Genomic DNA, 26,447 nt, shown 5'->3' on the forward strand with positions numbered 1-26,447 from the left:
AGGATTGATTGGTGAGTGTGATGAAGAGATTGAGATTCATGTTTGATGACTAAGTCTTGTATTGTCATTAATGGCAACAATGTTTTGTAGTCATCTAAGTCTTGGAAGTTAAACCGGTAAGGTATAACCAATACATAAGACAGTTTAACAGAGAACCGGTAATTAGGACTTCAATTGGTAAAAAGAGATAGAGCTGCATTCCGGAAACTGGTATAGGTGAGTCATGAAGAGTTGGATGATGCAGTTTTAAAGAATTGATGGAGACATGTATTTGGAGCTATGTTCATGACCGCATTGGTAGATTCAATTGGACAAGTGAGATTTGATGTATAGAGCAGGCTATCTAGAAGAATACTTAACTGGTAGTGATAAAGTCAATAGATCGGTAAACCAATACAGTTTTTATTTTATTTTTGGTTTGTTATGTTGGTGACCGACATAAGTTCAGCGTGCAATGTTAGTTTGTCTAGATTCATTGAACCTAGTAAATTGTTCCAAGGTTGTTAGCTGACTAAGTTGATGTCTATAAAAAGTGTGATGAGTTATGAATGCATGTATGAGATCGAAGGTGAATATTGAGATTTTGATTGTGCGGTGATTAGTGAAGCTCTATATTGATGTATTGTTAAATTTTTGAGGATATGAAGTGGATCTTATTAGACATAGATGTGTTACATGAAGACCATTTGACTATTGTTTTCCTAACAGTTTGTAGCAGTAAAATCCCCTAACCAAGTAGGTCTTAACATGCCTTAATTTGTAAATCCCCTAATAGGGTAGCTCTATATAAGAGTCTTAATTCCTCTTGCAAGTTTGACCCTAATATGTCAAAGCTCCTATCAAGGCTCATCATATTAAATCCTTTAATTGGGTGACTCCTAATAAGGTATGCTCCTAATCGGGCATATTTATATGACCTTAACCGCTCAAGATTTCTATTCTACATATAGTGAATCTTATGGGTACTAACTCCCATCGTGGTTTTTCCCTTTTGGGTTTCCACGTATAAATATATTGTGTTATGTGGAAATTTTTTTATTGGGCACTATCTTATGTGGTGATATTCCTCTTATGCTTGTTAAGAATTGAGTTGTTTATGTTGGTGATCAAATTCATATTATTTTTGCTTGCACTATTTCATCCCCCCCTCTCTCAGTGCCTTATATGTCTATCAAGAGTGCCTTACCAAAGTGTATTTGGAATTTTGATGTATGCTATGGTTTGTACTAGACCAAAAAAAGGCAAAGTATCCCTAATGGTGAATAAAGACTTGTTGAAGAATGGATTGGAAACTGGCTATAATATTTTGGCTAATATTTCCTAATTCTCATTGTTTTGTGCAGACTTGAGAAAGAAGAGAGCTGATACTAAGAAGGAAATACAAAATTTAAGTGCAACCTTCATACTGGTACAGGACTCAGTGATCACTTTTGGTAAAAAGGTTGTTGATTTACAACACTAGTTAGAACTTTGTGATCATGAACAAGTGAAACAGGTTAGATCACTGAAAGAACTCCAGATTCAACTACTTCCGAAAGTAGATATTATTTAGAGAGCATTCAAGGAGTTAGAGGAAATTTTGGCTACTCCTTAGATGAGTACAGTTGATGCTATGGAGGAGTTTGCAGCACAGATCTTGACACATGTTGAGATTACCGAGACACTATTGGAAACATGGGACATTGATCTTAAGCAGTTGAAGTTACATTACAGTGATGTTTTCTTGAGAATTTCATTATAAAGACCTTAACACTTTTATTTTTATATATACATGTGGTTTTTGAGGATAAATTTTGATGTAATGTATGTATTTTACTTCTTTATTTGGTATTGTTGTCAAAGGGGGAGTAGAATTAGTTTAAGAGAGTCAATATTTTGTATGTACTGCTAAGGGGGTGTAATGTATTTCTTTTCATTTTTGTAATGGCATGTAATTGCTAAGGGGGAGTATGAGTCTATTAGTTAGTCAATTTTTGTTGCACACTTAGTTGACAAAATTTTCCTAAGTGTTGCCATGAATGCTAAAGGGGGAGATTGTTGGCATTTGATCATATGAACTAAACCTGTAATGTGTGTTTGCTTTATGCAACCAATATATGGTTGTTGTGCATAGAGATTAGATTTATGTATGATGACTATTTGGTATGTCTTTATTGATGGAAACTATGTTTCTTTGAGTCATCTAAGTGCTACAGTTCTACTGGCTAGACTTAATTGGTAAAGCAGAGACATTTTTATCAGAACAAGTAATTAGGATCTCAATCAATAAATGCCAGACAATGTTACATTCTGACAATCGATACATGAAATTCATGAAGATTGAGATGATGTGGTTTTGCAGCAATATTGAAGACTATCACATGAATATATGTTTGTGACTGCATGTGCTGGACCGATTAGGTGAATGAGATTTGTTTCACAGAACAAATTAGTTGATGGAGACTTAACTGGTAGTGATGAAAATCACTCAGATCGGTAAAACGACATAAAATTGGATTTGTTATATCGGTGGCCGACATAACTAAAGTGTACAATGCAAGATTGTCTAGATGAATTGAACCTAGGGAATTGTAATAAGTTTCTAGATGACCTTATGATGATTTTAATTGTGTGATGAGGTATGAAAGGATATATATACATGAGCTTGATAGTGTGATATGTGATGAGATAATTTTGTATTTTTGATAGTACGAAGATCAGAGGAGTTGAGAGATGAAGTCTCTGTGATGTTGTAATGTTCTATAGTGGATCTTATTTGACATAGATGGTGTTATACTGAGATCATTTGTACTTGTTGTCTCCCTAATAGTTGCAACAAGAAAATCCTCTTACAAGCTCACTCCTAACAGGGTGCAGTTAGATCCTAACAGTTCTGATCATTAAATCCTCTAACCAGGTGACACATTAACTTGTGTTTTCAAATCCCAGTAACTTGGGTAGCTCCTAATAGGGCTGGTTCTCACAAGCCTTATTGTATAGCTCTTAACCGGGCTTAGATACTTCTAACCGGGTGTTGTATGTTAGGATTCCCAAAGATACTGAGAGGGGGGGGGGTGAATCAGTATCTAACTGGTTGACAGATTTTTTGACCTTATTAAATACTTTGCATTCCAAAACAATGTACCGGTTAACAAGAATTAATGCAGTAAATATGAACAATAAACACAACATAGAAAGCACACCATAACACAAGATTTTTGGCGAGGAAACCCAGTGTGGGGAAAACCTCAGTGGGATTTGTGACCCACAATATTCACTCACTGGCCAATGAATGGATATTACTTACAATAGTGTGCTTGCACATGAAGGAAGGCCAATTGCCTAGAGCTCACTGCTCAAATACAAAAAGAAGTTTCACTGACTTAGAAATGGATTATGAGAATCCAATATGATGTACTGCTACAAAAAGCATCTGCTATGCCAGGTTCAGTACTGGTTGAAGCTCATATAATAACTATAAACCCTTCTACAAGATTTACCTTAGTATTTGCTCTACACATCCATCCTATCATGTCTCTACCAAATGATCTACAAGATCTCATACTTATATATGAGTCTTATTACAATATGCCATGTCGGCTTACAAAAGGATATTACAATTAAATACAATATACAATAATCAAAATCCTATCGGCTAGGGTGCCAGTAAACATTCTTGTTGCTCTCGATGAACTATCTGTCGACGTAGAGTCTATCAGTGTCTGTTCCTGCCGGTGCCATAAGATTGCAAGGTTTCCATCAATGACAATACCTTCAATCACCTACAATTCTCATTGGAGTGTGCAATGCTAACAATTTTCCCCTTTGGCATTGATGGCAACACTCATGAGAAAAATTCAAAATTGTATCCAAAAATTGAAGTCCAAAAATCTTACCAAAACTGTGTGCTCCCCCTGAGCAGATGATCTCTAAGATATTGGATTTTTCTCTTCTTTACTACTCCCCCTTTGACATCAATGACAAAGGTTGTCAAATGAGTAGTTTTCAGCTAGAAACTTGTAACTGGTTGGTTACAATCTGGAATAGGTCTGCTAATACCAAATTCAGGCTCTGAGTGAACCTGTTGTTGTCCTTTAATGCCACCTCTGTTCTTTGAATTGTACCGGTGAGGTGATGCATTTTCTATTCTGGTGTCTTTTGTCCCTGAATAAGTGCCTCTGGGATCACTTTCCTCAAGGAGATGAGGATATCCAATTTAGGACTGAGTCTACATTTAAGTTCTTTTTCCCTTCCTTTTATTCTATCCTTTTCTTTCTCCAATTTCTCAAGTTTCTCCTCAAATCTAGGTAACTCATGTTCTATAACTGATATTGGTTGTGATGAACCAATGATATTGTTAGCTATATCATTTATTTCTTTTTGTACTTTACTGATCTCCTTATCAATATCCATTGTCAAAAGATTGGTCTTATGTGTATCTCTATATAGTTCCTTAAACTCCATAATGGTTTTACTCAGTGCCGGTAAGAGGGTGTCAATGTGTCCCATGCACTTCTTTATTGTCTCATCAAATAATTTCTCCTTTTCTCTATCCATTTTCTCCTTAAATGTCTCTTCATTTATTTATTCCACAATCAGTATATTGTTGGTGATATACTTAGACAATGTGTCTAATTGACTCAAAGAATCTTTATTGTCTACATTACACTTGGGTGCAATCAATTTAAGAATGGGGATGGTATTATCTATAGCCTTAGATGCTAATACATTACAATCTATTATTTTCTTGATAGAATCCAAAAGTACCTTAGTTACATTTGTTGGTCTGAATTCAGTCATGGAAGTACTGGATTACTGACCAATTACCTTAACAATCTCCATGTTTCTAGTGTGAGTAACCACTTTGCTTGTTTTGACCTCTGGTAGGTCATTTTGTGTCTACATTTCAACTAGAAAAGGTTTAGGTTTCTCAGCAGTTGTCGTTGGCACTGGCTCTGTATGTATCTGAAGGTCAACCTATTTCTCAACTTGTATCTCTATCTTTTTCTCTATGCTCTCTTCTACCATTTTTTCTGATGGTTTCTCAATGGTATCCACTACCAGTTTCTCTATCTGCACCTCTGTACTATCCACTACTAGTGACTCAGTAGGTTTCTCTGTATTTTCTGCAGTCGGTATCTCTATCTCTATTGGTTTTTTGTATCAATGGTATTATCAGTAACCATTTCATTAACCCTAATCTCAATGTGTTTCAATATTTGTTATGCATGTCTCTACCTCAATATTGTCACCTGGTTGCTCAGGAGAAACATATTTCTTCTTTTCCTCAGTACTTTATTTGTCAACTACAATATTGACCTCCTGAGTGTCTACGTTCATGGTATACAAGATTTCAGACTCTGAATTTGTATCCTCATGTGGAGTCTCCACATCCTCAGTAGCCAATGTTGCATCTATTTGAATCAGTGGAGTAATAGTGGGTGGTGGCAAATTGTCTATCGCTTTTATATTTGGTGGTCTAGCTATTTTGCCTTTTCCTTTGTCCTTATCCTTTTTGTTATACCTTAAAAGGTTTAGGTCTTTTGAGCTCTTCTTGTTTCTCCTTCTCCACAAAGAAGATGTCCCATTTATCTATTGTCTCTTCTGATATCTCATTAACTCTACTGGACATTAGACTTACATGTCGGTGACCACTAGAAAATATTGTTTTGTTAGCTTTGCTAATCAGCTCATCAATTTCTTCCACTGATTTAAAAGGGTAAACAACTAACAGTTTCTCAATATTTATTTTCTTGTCTAGTTCCATAAAGGCTAACCTTTTAGTATCAAGCCACCTATATAGATCGCTAGGTAAATCATCTACAATGCCTATAAAAACTTTCTTATATATGTCAAGGTGTAAGATGATACTATTTTCTATGCTTTCCTTTTCCTCATTGGTAAATGTATCATACAATTTACTAACACTAAAAAAGTTTCCATCATCTATTATTTCATTCATCAAGTTGTCAAGAGGAGGAATAACCTATTTTTCCTTCTCTTTCTTGGTGTCATCTTTTTAGCTCGGGGCCTTACTACCTATTGTTTATTTCTTGCCTTTTTAGGTGTAGGAGAGGGTGTTGGTTATTTGGTATGGTTTTGTCATTGATGTCAACACCTACTAAACACTTATCAACTCTGGCACTTTGGAGAATCAACAACATTCACTGGCAAGCAAGTGACTCATGCACAGTCACCGATATCTAGTACACCAGCAAGTTATAATGATCATCGACACTTGGAATAATATTAAAAACACTTGGTTATGTTGAAGACATTGTGTGGACACTTTGTTTTGAAGTTTTGTTTATTGGTACATTAGCATTTGCATATTTGTTGTTACCGGCAAATAGGTCCAGGTTACACCAACAGGTTTATCTTTTCCAGATCAGCACGACACACTAAGGACATGATTAATTATTGTTGTAAACACATCAAGCCAACATGTTGAATCAGTTATTGCATCGAATATTGTATTGTTTGTAAAATGTTTTTATTGTAATATCTTGTAGAGCCAACCTACTAAATTGGTCTTAGGGTATGGTATAAATGTAAGATCTTATTTGTAAGATCAAGTGTGGAATGTGAAAACAGGATTGTGTGAAGGTATATGTGAGAATAAGTAGAGCTATACATGCAGACATCATTTGAAGATTGAAGGAGGGTTTTTGTGAAGACAATCAAAACTACATCGGTACTGAATCTAGCATATGAAGATTATATTTTGTGTACTACATTCTTATTGGATTTAACCATCCAACTATAGTTAGTGTGACTCCCATTTTGTGATTGAGCAGTGAGCTCTAGGCACTTGGCCTTTCTGCATGTGCATACCCCATTTATGTACACTTACTATCTGCACTAGTATCATCTGATTGAGGGTAAGGTTTCCCACCATGGTTTTTCCCCTTACAGGGTTTCCACATACAAATATTGGTGTTATGTGTTGTGGATGACTTTGTCTTTATGTTTCATGCACTAATCCTTACCGGTATAGCAATTAATTGTTAAAACTGTCTGCCAACTTATTAAACTAGTTTACCGGTATTAAGTATTAAGTTGGTTAAGTAGTTTTGGTTTGAATTTATTTGACAACTGATTCACCGCCCCCCTCTTAGTTGCCTCTGGGACCTAACAATTGGTATTAGAGCTTAGTCCTCTTTTGCAGAAGTTTAACAGCTTGAGGAGATCCAATGTCTACTAACTATTTCAGGAAGGACAACCCTAAACTTGATGGAACCAACTATGGCATATGGAAGATCAGAATGGAGACACATCTAAATTGCATTGGAAAGGACATCTGGAATGTTACAAAGAATGGTTATACTACTCCTACTCAGAGTCAGCCCACTCCACCCAAGCTGACTAAAGATGAGGAAAATGATTGCAAAGCAAGAGAAGCACTTTTGAGCACATTATCAGATCAACAAATCACGAGACTATCAGATAGGTCTACTACTAAAGCTATTTGGGATCATTTGGAAACACTGAATGAAGGAGATTCCACAGTCAAAATTGCAAAACTTGAAAGCTTTTGGGTCAGGTATGAACATCTGAAAATGGAAGAAGATGAAAGGATTTTTGCTTTTATGAAAAGAGTAAATGAGATTGTTTTGGGTATTAAATGTTGTGGAGGAACCTTAAGTGAGGATGAAATTGTTTCAAAAGTTTTAAGAGGATTGCCACCGGCATATAAAATGAAAGTCACTGCTATAAATGAGTTAAGAACAATGCCTAATACATCAGTAACTAGAGATACATTGATTGGGAAACTTTCAACTTTTGAAATTGAAGAATTTGGTCTTGTTGCTACTATAAAGATAAATTTGGCCTTTAAACCATCAACATCATCTGCTCCATCATTTGAAAAATCTGATTGGAAAGCCTTTTATGCAAGAGAACTTGAAGAAAGCAAGAAAGAAAATGAAGAACTTGAAGAACTTGAAACACTATTTGGAAGGAAAATGCCTAAAGGTCTAGTTGGAAGTAAGTATGAAGGTAAAGCACCCTTTAAATGTTTTAACTGCAATAAGATTGGTCATATGGCTTCAAGATGCCCTGATAGACATGCTAGACTAAGAGAAGAAGCTAGAAGAACATACAAGCCTAACCTTGAATATCAGAGATACAAATTTAAGAAGAATAAAGACAAATCATGTTATATTGCAGATGAAGGTGTGACTAATGATTCTGATGAGGATCCGATAGACAATGGATGGGTTTTTTTTTCTATAATAGAAGATCGACCGACACCTACTACTCAACTAGTAGTACAGGCCTTGGCAGCTAAAGTTGAAGTAAAGGGTGAATAGATCATTGATTCAGGATTCTCACATCATATGACAGGAGACAAAGGTAAATTTTTGAACTTTCAAGAATACAATGGAGGCTTAGTGAGATTTGGAGATGACAAAGTTTGTTTAATCAAAGGTAAGGGTACAATATCTCTTGATGGTAAGCATAACACTGACAATGTTTACTATGTTGAAGGATTAAAGCATAATCTTTTGAGTATTGGTCAATTAGTTGAGAAAGGATTTTAGTTACAATTCAAAAATGGAAAATGCAAAATCATGAATAGAACTGGTTTAGAAATTGCAACCGGTAATCAAACTAGAGGTAATATCTTTCATTTAAATAACAACAAAAAGACATGCTTGATTGTTCATATTGATGAAAGTTGGTTATGGCATAAGAGACTCTGTCATGTAAACTTTGATTGCATGGTAAAAATCAGTACTACTAAGGCAGTTAGAGATTTACCTAAAATTGTCAAACCTCAGAATACAGTATGTAAGGAATGTCAATTTGGAAAACAAGTTAGAGCTAGTTTCAAAAGTATTCCAGAAAAATCCAATAATGCTCTTGATTTAATTCACACTGATTTATGTGGTCCAGCTAGAACTAAAAGCTTACAAGGTGATAGATATTTCATGCTAATCATTGATGACTATTCTAGAATGTGTTGGGTTACTTTTCTCAGAGAAAAATCAGAAGCACTAGGAAAGTTCAAACTATTCAAAGCAATGGTAGAAAATGAAACCGGTAAGAAAATCAAATGTCTAAGATCAGATCAAGGAGGAGAATTTACATCTAAGGAGTTTAATACATTTTGTGAAGTAAATGGAATCAAAAGACAACTATCAGCACCTCAGAAACCACAGCGGAATGGAGTTGTTGAAAGGAAAAACAGAGCTATCTTGGATGCAGCAAGAAGTATGTTATCAGAAGCACACCTACGACATGTATATTGGAGAGAGTCAGTCAGTACAACGGTCTATACATTCAACAAAGTTCACATCAAAGGTGAAACCGGTAAGACCCCTCATGAACTATGGTTTGGTATTACTCCTACTCTTAAATATTTCAGAATTTTTGGAAGTAAATGTTATATCAGAAGAGATGAGTATTGGCAAATTTGATCCTAGAAGTGATGAAGGAATATTTCTTGGTTATTCATCTAAGAGCAAGGCATATAGATGTATTAACAAAAGATTGCAGAAAATTGTTGAAAGTACAAATGTAAAGATTGATGAACAATTCAGAGGAACTTCAAGGTATATAGACTCTGAACCAGCAGAAGAAATTTTGACAAATGAACCTACACTAAATCCACTGGTACAGAATGAAGATCCAGTTACCCTGGTATCATCTGAGGATTCCACAATAACTGAGGAACAACAACAAACAAAGACATGCTGGTATGTAAGACTAAATCATTCTGAAGATTAGATAAAAGGAAACAAGTTTAAATGAGTTATGACAAGAGGAAGATTGGCAAATGAAGAGGTATTTCTTATTTCTCAAACCACATATATAGAGAGGGGGGGTGCATTAGTATCGAACTGGTATATAGAATTTCTTGACTTAAAACATGTTGAACATAATATAATAGTGTACTAGTATGCAGGAAATAATGCAATAAATAGAATCAAGAACATCCACATGAAAAGAACACCATAACACAAGGTTTTAATGAGGAAACCCGGTGTGGGAAAAACCTAGGTGGGATTTATGACCCACAATATTCACTCATTGGCCAATAAGAGAATATTACTTACAATAGGGGCCTGCACATGCAAGAAGGCTAACTTCCTAGAGCTCACTACTCAATGGCAAGTCTCACTGACTTACAATGATGATTATACAAATCCAATATCTTGTACTACTTTACAATAGCATCTTCAATGCCTGATCTAGTACCGGTTGCTGCTCTATTGCTTACATAAACCCCTTAACCTATATTTTGCATAATAGGTCTACCTAATATTTTTCCTTAATGCTTACATCTCTTCTCTCAAATGTCTACAATGATCTCTTTTATATATAAGGGTCATTTTACAATTTGCCAAGTCGGCTTACAAAGTTTTTCAATAATAAACAAAATATAATATAACAAAATCTTGTCGGCTTCTATGCCGGTATACTTCCTTTCTTCTATACTGGTGCTGGTGTCCTGAGTGCCGGCATTGCAAGGTTTCCACCAATGACAAAACCTTCAATCACATACAATGTCTCATTGGAGTGTGCATATGCCAACAATCTCCCCCTTTGGCATTGATGGCAACACTCATGAGAAATTTCAAAAGATGTATCCAAAAAAAATGTGAAGTCCAAAAATGTTACCAAAAATGTGTGAGCTCCCCCTGAGCATATGATTCCTGTGATTTGAATTTTCTCATCCCACTACTCCCCCTTTAGCATCAATGATAAAGGTTGTCAAGATGTCAATAGAGTTTGTAGTTTCAATCTTGCAACTGGGTGGTTACAATTTGAAAAAGATCTCCCAAAATCAAGTTTATACTATCCATAAACTTTTTGCTATCCTTTATTGTTGTGTCTATTCTCTTCACTGCACCGGTGAGATGTTGCAAATGCTCTGTCGGTGTTTTCTTTCCCTGTATTAGTGCCTCAAATACTTCCTTCTGTAGTGATGCTAGATAGTCCAATCTTGGACTTAGTTTTGATCTCAAATGCTTTGCCTTATTCACTATTCTTTCTTTCTCTCTTTCCAATTTAAGTAATTCTTCTTCAAAATTTGTTATCTTTTCCTCAAAAATTGATAGTGTATCAGGTGAGTTGACAAAACTATCTGCAAGTTTATTGATCTCATCCTGTACCTTTCTCATCTTCTTGTCTATATCTACAGTCAAAAAGTTTGTTTTACAGGTATCTTTGTACAGATTTTTGTACTCTTTCAATAAATTACATAATTCCAGTAGAAGTGTGTCAAAATCTCTGTTACACTTCTTTATTTGCTCATCAAAGAATTTCTATTTTTCAACTTCTACTTTATCCTTCAATGATTCTTCCTTTATTTTCTCAATGTTTTCTGTGATATATTTACATAGTGTATCAAGTTGTCCTAAAGAATCTTTATTGTCTATATTATAGTTAGGAGCAATTACCTTCAAAATTGGTATGGTATCATCAATTGCCTTGTAAGCTTGTGAGCTGCAGTCAGTTATCTTCTTGATTGAATCTAATAGTACCTCAGTCACATTAGTTGATTTATAGCCTGATGATGAATCAACAATCTGAGTACTGGTGGAAGTAACCAAGCTTGTATTGACCTCTGGTAGGTCTGTTTGTGTCTACATTTCTTTAAGCAATGGTTTTTCTACTTCACTAGTTGCTGGTGGTACTGTTTCTTTATGTACCTGTTCCAATTGTTGTTATTCTAGTTCTGGAGCCTTTTGCTCTATTTGTTTCTCCTATGTGTTATCAGTTTCCTTAGCTACCAGAGGCTCACTAGCCATACTAGTCTTATCAGTTTTATCTTTGTCTACCACAATGTTGATCTTTTGAGTATCAACATCCACAATATATAAGACTTCAGGATTAGGATTATCATCCTCTACATCCATACTCTCAGCTGCTGGTTGATCTTCTATAGCTGTTGTTTTTACCGGTGGAGTAATTAGAGGAGGTGGGGGTAAGTTGTCTCTAACCTTGATACTAGGTGGTCCACCAACTTTACCTTTACCCTTGTCTCTATCTTTCTGATAAACTTTTATGGGTTTGGGGTTCTTGTACTCTTCTTGTTTTTCTTTCTCAACTAGGAATATATCCCATCCATTTTCTATCTCCTCAGTCACCTCATTAATTCTTCCAACCATTAAAGCAACATGTCAGTGTGCAGTAGAAAATATTGTCCTATTGGCTTGAGCAATTAGGTCATCAATTTCTTTGGGTGAGTTTATCGGATATATAGAAAGTAGCTTTTCAATCTTTATTTTCTTGTCCACTTTTATTACTGCTTGTCTTCTTGCTTCTAGTCTTTTAAATAGTTCATCTGGAACTTCATTGACTACTTCCATCAAAAACTTCTTATACATATCCATATGCAATATAACACTATTTTCAACTTGTTCTTTTTCATCAGCTATTAAGGTGTCATATATTTTCTCTATGTTCTTCAATTTACCTTCCTCTATAATTTCATTTAGCAATATATCAAGAGGGACCAAGTCTTTGTTTATCCTCTTCTTCTTTTTGGGTGTCAGTTTCTTCTTCTTTGGTGTAGCCTTTCTTACCGGAGATCTTACTGCTTTTTGTTTTTGTATTGTCCTCCTGGGTGAGGGTGTGGTTGCCAGTGAGGGATCTCTTTTTCTTACAACTCTTTTGAAAGTTGCAGGCATGTCACCCTTCAAAGAAGTGCCTACCGGTGATAGGTGAGTTTCAGGTTGTGGAGCTGCTAACTCATCCTTTGTTATACCGGTTTTCTTCAACACATCTTCTTTGATGGCTTTTGCTTGTTTGGAACCTTTCCTTACAACCACCTCAACCTTTTTTACTCTTTTCTTTGATTTTATTTGGCTTTCAATAGTTTCTGCACTACCAAATACTTCTTCCTTAGGTTCTCTGGGGGCTTCCAGAAGTGCTTTAGCATATGTTTCAATTATATGATCATTTGTTTCATATCCCATCTCAGTTACCCAAACTGTCCTAGGGATGACTGCTTCCATCCAGATTTCATCTTTCTTGATTACAAAGCATATTTTATCTTTGTATTTGTCGACAATCTTTTGTGATAACCTAATTCTTTTCTTCATTTTGGCCTTTAATGCTTGAAAGAAGTCATGAATATTGTTTTCCTTGTCTTCTGCCATGTTATTGAATAGCTCTGTTAACTGTTTGCCTACCGGTATATCATATCCAAGTTCTTTGTAGCCTATACTGCGAACCTATTTTCTTATATTTAGCATCAGACATACTAACAAATTTCCAAACCTGAAAGTTCCTTTCTTGTCCTTCTTAATCTTTCCAAGGTTGTCAATTAATTCATCCTTTAACCACTCACATATATCAATCTTTGCATTATCTGTGACCATATCATAAGCAATCTTAATGCATAAACTTGAAACTTGAAACTACTTTGAGTCTATTTGCATGAGTAGTTTTATACCCTAATATCATGCTAATAAATCTCACATTAATGTCTGTTACATCATTAACTCTTAGGGACCTCTTGTCAAATGTTGCACCAGTTAGGTTTGTAACTAGGTCATTGGATACCTTCTTGGTGTTATCTAGCCTTTTGCTGGTGATTGGTAACCCTGTGATAGCTTTCACAGCTTCCTTAGTGAATTTGTGGACTTCATCTAACCAAAAAAATTCACCATTTACCCTGCTTAAGACTATCCTAATCACATCCTTAGGGAATTCAGGAATGCTAAGGATCTCTATAAATCCTAGGGTCTCAATGATCTTGTGTTCATCTTTTACATTGCCGGTTTTATCACATATCACAGTTTTAAACATGGTTTTAATCTCTTCATCTCCTAGTTCTTCAATGTTGTAGTGGATGTACATTCTGGGGTCTTCAGCATAAACAACTCCCTTAGAAATTTGAGAAAAAGAACCTAAGGTATCATCGTTCTTTGCTACCTCAGGAGCTAACTGAAATACAGGCCTAGGTATTTTTATCACTTCAACAATAGTAGGGTTTTCTATATATTCAATTGCAAAGGTGGATGCCATGATTAAATACCTTTTACTGCCTTTAGGATGGATGATTGCTTGGAATGTTCTTGCTTCTTGCTCGAAATGCCTTAGCTCGGAAACTTTGTGCTCTTCGTAGGTTTGAAATCTCGATGAAATGAAATGGAGCCAAAACCTTGATTTTATAGTGTCCTTTTGCCATCTACCACATTAATTGTATGCCGGTTAAGTATTCACTTAACATTGTTTGCCAGTAATAAGTAATTTCCAACTTCTTATCTCTAACTGAGGGAATAATAGAACATGTGTCAATAGATTGCCAAACCCTCAAAGAAATTTTCTTCAATTAGATGAAGAACTTCCTGCCAGTGGAGCACTGCTTTGTCCTTCTAGTGAAGCATCACTCTGTTCTACTGATAAAGCATTGGTTTGTCCTACCGGTGGAGGAGTATTCCTAATATTTAGATGAGCTTTTCTAATCCATTGTTTTGAGAATTCTTGCTTAGCCTCTTCAACTTTTTCTTTACCTTTCAAGCTAGAACTTTTGTTGTCTACTGGTGTTCCTTTACTTCCATAGAATTTAGCAATATGCCCAATCTTGTTACATGCATAACAAGTTACATTATTCTTCTAAATAGCTTTCCCATAACCTATGTCGGTTTGTGTTCTGCATTGATTAGATAAATGTCCAAATCTTCCACAAACATAATATCTCACATTCATCCTATAGTTTTTAGAGTTATGACCTACTTTGTTGCATTTAGAACATTGACTGGTGGGTGTGTTGATATTGTGATAATTTCTAGATCTACATTCATTTGCTCTATGACTATACTTATTATAGTTAAAGCATTTTCCATTGAATTTATAAGCATTAGGTTGTCTTAACAACTTGTTGTGATCCTGAGTATTTGCAGTACCAGAGCTTTCACCAACTTCAAAGCCAATTCCAGAAGTGTCACCTTTAGGTTTTTGATTCTTCAGCAAGGTGCCAAGTTCCTCTGAGCTTTTTTTGAATTTTTCTTTATGTTGATTTGTTGTTTCTAGTTCTCTTTCTAAGACTTCTTTTTGTCTCATTAGTTCATTTGAGTCATTCTGAGTAAGCATTAGATCTATCTTCAACATGTCATTTTCATAGCTAAGTCTTGTGTTCTCGTTTGCTGCATCACTTAGTCTTCTGGTCAATTCTTCTTCATTCTTCTTCCTATCCTCAATCTCTTTGCAAAATCTCATAGTCATATCCTGCATCTCATTCTTTGTTGTCATGTTCTCTTGTTTTAACTTTCTTATCATATCATTAAGTGATTCCTTTTCATCATTCTCATTTTGCAATTTTTCACAAAATTTCTCTTCTCTTATTTATTGCAACAGTAAAATTTTCATTGAAGTGCCTGAATGATATCCTGAGATACCCTTAAATCATCTTCTAGTTTTATATTTTTCAATTTCTCTGCATCATAGTCTGAAAGAGCTCCTTCCAGTTGCTTCATAAGATTTTCCATTTTTACCGGTGTCAAGATCTTCCTCAAGCTATTAGGCTTCTGAAAATAGAGGACCAAGCTTTGATAGAAATTGTTAGGAATCCCACAGATACTAAGAGGGGGGGGTGAATCAGTATCTAACTAGTATATAGAATTTCTTGACTTAAAACAAGCAAAACATAATATAACAGTGTATCGGTATGCAAGAAATAATGCAATAAAAAGAATCAAGAACATCCACATGAAAAACACACCATAACATAAGGTTTTAATGAGGAAACCCGGTGTGGGAAAAACCTCAGTGGGATTTGTAACCCACAATATTCACTCACTGGCCAATAAGAGAATACTACTTACAATAGGGGCCTATACATGTAGGAAGGCCAACTGCCTAGAGCTCACTGCTCAATGGGAAGTTTCACTGACTTACAATGAGGATTATACAAATCCAATATCTTGTACTGCTTTACAATAGCATCTTCAATGCCTTATCTAGTACCGGTTGCTGCTCTGCTGCTTACATAAACCCCTTAACCTATATTTCGCATAATAGGTCTGCCTAATATTTTTCCTTAATGCTTACATCTCTTCTCTCAAATGTCTACAATGATCTCTTTTATATATAAGAGTCATTTTACAATTTTCCAAGTTGGCTTACAAATTTTTTCAATAATAAACAAAATATAATATAACAAAATCATGTTGGCTTCTATGCCGATATACTTCCTTTCTTCTGTGTTGGTGTTGGTGTCCTGAGTGCCGGTGTGGAGTGTGATCTACTGATGTCGGTATGATACCTTTGCTGGTGCCATAGGATTGCAAGGTTGCCATCAATGACAAAACCTTCAATCACATACAATGTCTCATTGGAGTGTGCATATGCCAACACACAATAACTGAGGAACAACAACAAACAAAGACACCCTGGTATGTAAGACTGAATCATTCTGAAGATTAGATAATTGGAAACAAGTTTAAAGGAGTTATGACAAGAGGAAGATTGGCAAATGAAGAGGTATGTCTTATTTCTCAAATTGAACCATCATCAGTTAATGAGGCATGTGAAGATAAATTTTGGATTAAAGCTATGGAAGAAGAATTAGAACAAATTGAGAAAAACAACACTTGGACATTAGTTCCTCGGCCTAAAGATGAAAATGTAATTGGAACCAAATGGGTATTCAGAAACAAACTTAATGAAGATGGTAAGGTTGTTAGAAATAAAGCAAGACTAGTGTGTAAGGGATATTCTCAAAAAGAAGGAATTGATTACAATGAAACATTTGCACCAGTAGCTAGAATTGAGGTAGTCAGATTATTTTTGGCTTTTACAGCACATAAGAACTACAAAGTATATCAAATGGATATTAAATGTGCATTTTTGAATGGAGATCTTGAAGAAGAAGTGTACATCAAACAACGTGATGGATTTTCTTTCACAAATAACAAAGATATGGTTTGCAGGTTAAGAAAAGCTTTGTATGGATTGAAGCAAGCTCCAAGAGCTTGGTATGCAAGATTGGATAAGTATCTTTTAAAGATTGGTTTTACTAAAGGGAATGCAGATAGCAATTTATACTATAAAGTAACTAATGATGACATCTTGATTATAGAAGTATTTGTTGATGATATAATCTTTGGAGGAGAAGATGGATCATGTAAATAATTTTCTATTAAAATGCAGCAAGAATTTGAAATGTCTATGATTGGAGAAATACAATTCTTTTTAGGATTGAAGATTTTACAGACTGATAAAGGTATATTCTCGAGTCAGTCCAAGTACTTAAAAGAGTTACTAAAGAAATTTGGGATGGAGAACTCTAAACCAGTAAGCACACCTATTACAACAAATGGCAAATTATCACTAAGGGATGAATCTACACTTGTTAATCCAACTAGATACAAATCTATGATAGGAGGTTTACTGTATTTGACACAAACCAGACCTGATATTATGAATGCAGTATGTATTGTTTCAAGATTTCAAAGTAATCCTAGAGAAAATCATGAGTCAGCAGTAAAAAGGATTTTCCGATACTTACAAGGCATTATAAATCTTGGATTATGGTATCCTAGAGATGAAAACTTTGAATTATGTGCATACACAGATGCAAATTGGGTAGGAGATGTGGATGATAGAAAAAGCACCACTGGCGGAGCATTCTTTCTTGGAAACAGACTAGTTTCTTGGTTGAGTAAGAAACAAAGTTGTACATCTTTATCAACAACAGAATCAGAATATGTTGCAGCAACAACTAACTGTACACAGGTACTATGGCTTAGTAAAATGTTGAAAGACATAAAGGTACAATGTAAGGAACCTATTACTATCTATTGTGATAACACTACAGTAATTGATATATCCAAGATTTTGGTATTATATTCTAAAACCAAACATGTTTCTATCAAATTGAATTTTCTAAGGGAAAATATTGAAGCAAAGGAAATAAAATTGGTTTATGTGAATACTAAAGAGAAGATTGCAGATATATTTACTAAACCTCTTCCTAAGCAGACTTTTGAATATCTCAGAGATTAGCTTGGGGTCATACCTTCACCAATAGAGACTTAGGAAGTTGATGATTGTCATCAACCGACAAAATTAATAGAGAAATATTTTTTTCGGCTTTGATGGAAAGCTACTTCTCAAGGGGAGTAGTTGGTATACTAAATTGATTGGTATTCTGTATATGAACTTGGCTTGGTAAGATGTTTTTGGTAAGAACTTTCGCAATTGATGTCAAAGGGGGAGAGATTGGTATGGAAAAACACAAGGAAAACACATGTTGCTCCCAGGGGGAGAGATTGTTGTTTGGGAGAGATTATTACTCTCTGTATTTGTATTTTGATTTTTGGTTCTAATCTCTTTTTGGAGATTGTTGGTTTTTGGTATTTGGCATTTCTGTTTTGGCACTTTGATGGTTTTTCCATCTTGTGTTGCCATCAATGTCAAAGGGGGAGATTGTTGGTATTTTGGTATGGTTTTGTAATTGATGTCAACACCTACTTAACACTTATCAACTCTAGCACTTTGGAGAATCAACAACATTCACTGGCAAGCAAGTGACTCATGTACAGTCACTAGTATCTGGTACACCGACAAGTTATAATGATCACAGACACTTGGAATAATATGAAAAACACTTGGCTATGTCGAAGACATTTTGTGGACACTTTGTTTTGAAGTTTTGTTTATTGATACATTAGCATTTGCATATTTGTTGTTACCGGCAAATAGGTCCAGGTTACCCCGACGGGTTTATCTTTTCCAGATCAGCACGACATGCTAAGGAGATGATTAATTATTGTTGTAAATGCATCAAGCTGACATGTTGAATCGGTTATTGCATCGGATATTGTATTGTTTGTAAAATGTTTTTATTGTAATATCTTGTAGAGCCAACCTACTAAAATTGGTCTTAGGTTATGGTATAAATGTAAGATCTTATTTGTAAGATCAAGTGTGGAATGCGAAAAAGGATTGTGTGAAGGTATATGTGAGAATAAGCAAAGCTATACATGCAGACATCATTTGAAGATTGAAGGAGGGTTTTTGTGAAGATAATCAGAACTACACTGGTACTGAATCTAGCATATGAAGATGTTATTTTGTGCAGTACATTCTTATTAGATTTAACCATCCAACTATAGTTAGTGTGACTCCCATTTTGTGATTGATCAGTGAGCTCTAGGCACTTGGCCTTTCTACATGTACAAACCCCATTTATGTACACTTACTATCTGCAGTAGTATCATCTGATTGTGGGTAAGGTTTCCCACTGTGGTTTTTCCCCTTATAGGGTTTCCACGTACAAATATTGGTGTTATGTGTTGTGGATGACTTTGTCTTTATGTTTCATGCACTAATCCTTACCGGTATAGCAATTAACTGTTAAAACTATCTATCGGCTTATTAAACTAGTTTACTAATATTAAGCATTAAGTTGGTTAAGTAGTTTTGGTTTGAATTTATTTGACAACTAATTCACCCCCCCCCTCAGTAGCCTCTGGGACCTAACAAAGGGTACCAGTGAAGGTTTTCTTTTCCTATCTACTCTTTTAAACTCAGTCGGGATTTCACTTTCTGATGAAGTTCCAACCAGTGAGAGGTGAGCTTCCAGTTGTAAACCCTCCAAATCACTTTCCTTGATACCAGTGATATTCATTATGTTTTCCTTTATCTCTTTCACCTATTTTGTTGCACTTCTGGTATATTTCTCTCTTCTCTTCCTTTGTTTAAGTGTTTGCACACCACTTTCAATGGTCTCAGCATTACCAAAAACTTTTTCTTCCAATTCTCTAGGGGCTTCAAGTAGGGCTTTGGCATATGTTTCAATAATGTTCACATCTACCTCATAACCCATTTTTGTCACCCAAACAGTTCTAGGAAGAACTGCCTCCATCCAAATTTCATCTTTCTTAATTACAAAACAAATTTCTTTCTGATATTTGTCAACAATACTCTGAGGTAACCTTTTCCTAGTCTTCATTTTTGCTTTAAAGGCTTGGAAATACTCAGTTATTTTGTTGTCCTTCTTTATTCCCATGTCGGTGAAGATATCCAATAGTTGTTTCCCTACTAGTATGTCATAACCAAAGGCTTTTCTGCCTATACTAGGAACTTCTTTTGTAATATATAGCATTAGGCATACAAGAAGATTTCCAAATCTGAAAGTACCTTTCTTATCTCCTTTAATTTTCTTCATATTATCAATTAATTCATCCTTCAACCATTCACATACATCTATCTTAGCATCATTGTTAACCATATCATATGCACTCTTGATACATAGACTAGAAACTGAGTTCAGTTGGTTAGCATGTGTTTCCTTATATCTTAATATCATGCTAATGAATCTAACATTGGCATCTTTCACATCATTAACTCTCAGGGATCTTCTATCATAGGTTGCACCAGTTAAAGTCATCACTATGTTGTTTGAAACTTTCTTGGTCTTATCTGGCCTGCTACTAGTGGAAGGTAAGCTAGTCATAGCCCTAACTACTTCTCTAGTGATCTTATGGATAGAGTCTAACCAAAAGAATTCTCCATGAACTCTACTAAGTACAATCCTCACTCCTTAGGAAATTCTAGAATGCCAAGGATTTCCACAAAACCTAGGGTTTCTATATCCTTATGTTTCAATTTAACAGTTCCATTCTCATCACAAATAACATTCTTGTACATTTTCATGATTTCATCTAAACCTAGTTCCTCAATATGGAAATGTATGTATATCCTTGGGTCTTCTGCATATGCAAATCCTTTAGGGATTTTAGAAAATGCACCTATGGTATCATCCTGTTTTGCTACTTCGGGGATAATCTTGAATACGGGCCTAGGGTCTTTGACCACTTCAATAACAGTAGGGTTTGCAATGAATTCAGGAACAGAGGAGGAAGCCATTGATAAATACCTTAATCTACCTTTTAGGTTTGGATGCTTGAAAGATCTTGCTTCACTTCTCACTAAGGATGCCTTCGCTCGGGTTTTTCACTCTCTTAGGAAATTTGAATGCTCAGTGAGTGAAAAAGAGTGAAAAACATTGATTTATAATAGCTTTTCCTTCAACAACCACAATAAATGCCTGTCGGTTAATTAAAACTTAACACATCTGCCGGTAAAGAAGAAGTTCATCTTCTCACCATCAACCGAGGGTAAAATTGCATGATTTTCAATTTGTTGCCATACCCCAAAAGGTTTTAGTTTAGTTGGATGAAGAATCTCTTGTTGGTGGAGTAATACTCTATTCTACCAGTGAAGGAATAGTCTCCTCAACATTTTGATCTCTCTTTCTAATCCATTGTTTTAAAAATTCTTCCTTTACCTCATCAACCTTCTCTTTGCCTTTCAAACTGGGTCCATTATTATTTGCTGGTGATGCCTTACTTCTACAAAATTTTGCAATATGTCCAATTTTTTTACAAGCATAACAAGTCACATTGTTCTTCTGAATAGCCTTTCCATATCCTATGCCGGTATGTGTTATGCATTGATTAGATAGGTGTCCAAATCTTTCACAAACATAACATCTTACATTCATTCTGCAATTTTATGAATTGTAACCAATTTTGTTACATTTGGAACATTGACCTGTGGGTGTATTAGTGTTCTAATAGCTTCTAGATCTACACTGATTTTCTCTATAACCATACTTGTTACAGTTAAAGCATTTCCCATTAAATTTGTAAGAATTAAGTTGTCTTAGTCTTACAAATTTTTTGTGATCATGATTGTTTGCAGTACTAGAGCTTTCACCAACTTCAAAGCCAAGTCCATTAGTAGCTCCACCAGGTCTCCAATTTTTTAGTATGTTATCAAGTTCTTCTAAACATTTCTTAAATTTCTCTTTGTGTTGATTTGTAGTAGCCAAATCATTTTCCAAGATTCCCTTATGTCTCATAAGTTTAGTTTTGTCATTTTGTGTGTGCATTAGATCTGTCTTCAACATATCATTTTCATGACTAAGTCTTGTATTTTCATTTCCAATATCATTGAGTCTCTTAGTCAAGTCATATTCATTCTTCTTTCTGTCTTCAATGTCTTTACAAAACCTCATAGTCATATCTTGCATCTCATTCCTCATAGCACTGTTTTCTTGTCTCAACTTGTTCACAAGGTCATTAAGGGTTTCTTTCTCATCATCGTCACTCTACATCTTCTCATGAAGTTCTATTCTTTTGTTTCTAGCAATAGTGATATTCTCTTGAAGTCATTGAATGAATTCCTATGCAGTCTTCAGATCATCTTCAAGTTTGAAATTCTTCAACTTTTTTTCTCCATCATAATCTACAAGAGTTGTTTCCAATTGTATTCTCAAGTTTTCCATCTGTACCAGTGTCAGAATCTCCCTCAAGTTGTTAGGCTTTTGAAAATAGAGAACCAAGCTCTGATACCAATTGTTAGGATTCCCAAAGATACTGAGAGGGGGAGTGAATCAGTATCTAACCGGTTGACAAATTTTCTGACCTTATTAAATATTTTGCATTCAAAAACAATGTACCGGTAAACAAGAATTAATGCAGTAAATACAAACAATAAACACAACATAGAAAGAACACCATAACACAATATTTTTGGCAAGGAAACCCGTTGTGGGAAAAACCTTGGTGGGATTTGTGACCCACAATATTCACTCATTGGCCAGTGAATGAATATTACTTATAATAGTGTGTCTGCACATGCAGGGAAGCCAACTACCTAGAGCTCACTGCTCAAATACAAAAGGAAGTCTCACTAACTTACAAAATGGATTATGAGAATCCAATATGATGTACTTCTACATAAAGAATCTTCTATGCTAGGTTCAGTACCGATTGAAGCTCATATAATAACCATAAACCATTCTACAAGATTTACCTTAGTATTCGCTCTACACATCCATCCTATCATGTCTCTACCAAATGATCTACAAGATCTCATACTTATATATGAGTCTTATTACAATATGTCATTTCGGCTTACAAAATGATATTACAATTAAATACAATATACAATAATCAAAATCATGTCGGCTAGGGTGTCGGTAAACATTCTTGTCACTACCAGTGAACTATTTGTCGGTGTAGAGTCTTTCAGTGCTAGTGCCATAAGATTGCGAGGTTGTCATCAATGACAATACCTTCAATCACCTACAATTCTCATTCAAGTGTGCAATGCCAACATTGTAGACCTTAACCGGTTAGATCTCTATATTACAAATAGTGGATCTTGTGGGTACTAACTCCCACCATGGTTTTTCCCATTTGGGTTTTGCACATCTAACTCGTGTCATGTGGTTTATTCTTTGTGTGGTGATTGCATACTTGGTGTTATTTCTTATATGACTTTTGAGTTTTAAGTTGGTGAAATTGATATTCAGATTTTTATTGTTTTTACTATCATTGATTCACCCCCCCTATCAGTGCCTTATAAGTTCATTAATTGGTATCAGAGCCTAACTTTCTTAGGGCTTAACCATTTGGAAGGGATCTCTAATCCTAAGCAAAATATGGGTGAAGGAATGAGCTATAGAGAGATGGCTAGAGAACTTGCTAAAACCAAGCATGACATAGAAACCCTAAGAGGCAAGTTTTAGATATCACTAGCTAAAAGGAAGGAACTGATCGAACAATTGTTGGAAATTTATGAGGCACTACCCCGACTCATCCTAGAATTTTAGTGATTTTCATGTTGAGACTATTATGGATGCTTTATTTTTATGCACTATGGATTTAGAACTTATATGATTCCATGATTTGGATAACATTGATATATATGGATGCTTCATTTCTATGCATTATAGATATAAAACTCTATATGATTCTAGAATAGGATAAATTTGAGATGATGTATGTCATTATTGGATTTGCAAGACTCTACTATGATGATAGAAATAGGACGCATGTTTATGTATGGATCAAAATTATGATGATTATGATAATTGCTTATATGGATTTATTTTGATACAAGATATATTGATTTTGTTTAATATCAATTGTATGCAGAGTGTTTGACGTGTATTCTTATTCATGTGTTTAAATATTATATGAGGTTATTTGGAAGTACTAATGTGTAATTGGGATGCATAGGAAAATTATCCATGTGACCATGGAAATATTATGGAGAACCAAACCTAGACCTATGTACCTTCGTAAAGCTAGGGGTTGTCTATTTGGAGAGACAACACCCCGTATGTATCGTATTTTATTTGTAATAGTAAATGATGCATGTGTGTTAAATTTTATTTATTATTTATGTAAATCCAACAAGAGACAATTTCCATGTGTAATTTTGTAATGTATTTTATTGTGCCACTTGACACGTGTTGATTTATCTCTTGAATTTTGACTTGTCTCTTGAAGGGAGTTGTTCAACTATAGCTTTTTCAAACATTTGAATGTGGTTCTAAATTTTCCTTGGGTAGAGAGTATTTGGAGTGGTCAACATAGGTTTGAGCCGAAATTTAACTTCAGATGGGTTTATAAGGGGTCAAATGGAATCCCAGGGGTAGTTTAAAGGTGTTTCCTAAAGCCCATAAGGTATAGCTATGGGTTAGGAGTATTTTGAGGCATGTGTCTACTCCCATGTGACTGTTTAGTCACCTCAAAAAGTGAGTTTCCTAAGGTGAGCGAAAATTGAAACTAGAAGGTGCCATCTAGGTTAGATAACCTTCCCCTTTGATGAGAGATCCTTTTTGATCTTTTTCTTAGTTTTGCCTTTTTCAGTTTTACAAACCTGTGAGAACTCTCAATGAGGTCTTCTTAGGCAAGAATGAGAGATTTTGTGGGTAATCACCCACTCTCCATTTTTGGGAGACTATGCATTTTGAAAAGTTGTGTTTTGGATTCAAATTTTGGCTAAGTGTAGAAGGGAGGATTGTGGATTTGGGCTGCTCATCCTCAAACTAGTTCTAGCATACCTTTGGGCAAATTGAAGGTTGGTTCATCTCTTTGTTTTTTTTACATTGCATGTCTATGTTTTAATGTTTGGTTGTATGTGAAAGTGATTCTCTTGTATTTTCTTTTGTGAAAATTATTATTATGCAATTTGTCTTTTATTTTCTTGTATACATTTTCTGTGTTTTGGGAGTAACCAAGGCCTTCTACTCTTGGGAGAGTAGGATGGTCTTGTGGGTGGTAGAAGTTTGATAGCCCTCGAGTGAGAGACTCTCATTATGAGAGTGAACTCAAGGGGTGTATAAGTGACCCTTATTGCATGGCCTGGTTTGTGCATTTGGGGGTCATAAGGGGAGAAAGTATGGCATGAATGCCTTGGGGGCCATAAGGAATGTGGGGTTAATGAACTTATGAAATATCTTTGTTTTCCATGAGGGGGCATTGTGATCTACCACTCTTGCAATCTCCTCAGGGTATTTGGTCCAATACCACCAATGTAAAATCATCACATTTTGTGATGAAGTGTAGCCTTGGTTAGAAAAGTGTTGTTGAGTGTTTTTCCCTTGCTTGTTGTGTTTGCATGTCTATAACCTGTCTAGGGCTTGGTTCTCCAAGCTCGAGGGTGGCTTCTAGTAAGCCTAGGATGGGAGGTGAGCACTCCATGGTCAAGCCTTATGATTTATTGCAGGTTGCTTGGAAAGGAAAGAAAAAGTCAAGCTAGGTGTTGTTGTTTGTGCTTGGTTTGTAGAAAAAGATTAAGAAAAGGGATGCTATATTTTCAGTTGTAGGAATGTAAATAAAAAGTTGCATATTGTATTTTCCTTTAAAAGAAAATGTATCTATTTTATTTAAAGTCCTTATTTAATAGAAATGAGAGACTAGTTGGGTATATCAATCCTTTGTATTGTTGGCTATATTGTATTCTGAACACACTTTAAAGAAAGACATTATTTTTATTAAGTATTATTTTGTTGCAAAAATGAAATGTTTATCTTGGATTAAGTTCCCTATAGTTACTGAAATAATATTTGTAGTATGCATGTTAGTTTTGAAAATATAGGTTCATTTTATGTCCTCATGCATATTAAAAAAATAGGAAATGAGTAAAGTAGAAAGCTTGCATGTTAGTAAAAGAAAAATTTGCATTTAGTTCTAATTATTTATTTCCAAATACATATCATGGTTTAATAAATTTAACATGCATAACTCTAAGATTTATTTTAATGTTTTCTAGACTAATATCGTTGCTGCTTAAATTTAATTAATTATGTCATCTTCTCCTTTATTTATTGTAGAAATGAAATTAAATAATTGCACCATAGATTTATGTCTAGATCTAAAAGATGAAATAAAAATATTGGTCTAATATTGTGAAGCTAGTTAATTTAATAATTTCCTGTAAATATTTAAAAAAAAATATAACATTATACATTTATAAAAATCTATATTAACCCTACCTGTGATTTAACTATGGTTAGATTATATATATATAAATACACACACACACACACACACACACACACACACACACACACACACACACACACATATATATATATTTATAAATATAAATATATATCTATATCTATATTTAAATATATATATTTATATATAAAAAAAAAGAAACCAAAAAAAGGTGTTTAAATTTTATTTTATTTTTTAAAA

The sequence above is a fragment of the Cryptomeria japonica genome, chromosome 8, assembly GCF_030272615.1.
Source record: "Cryptomeria japonica chromosome 8, Sugi_1.0, whole genome shotgun sequence".
Classification (NCBI taxonomy): Eukaryota; Viridiplantae; Streptophyta; class Pinopsida; order Cupressales; family Cupressaceae; genus Cryptomeria; species Cryptomeria japonica.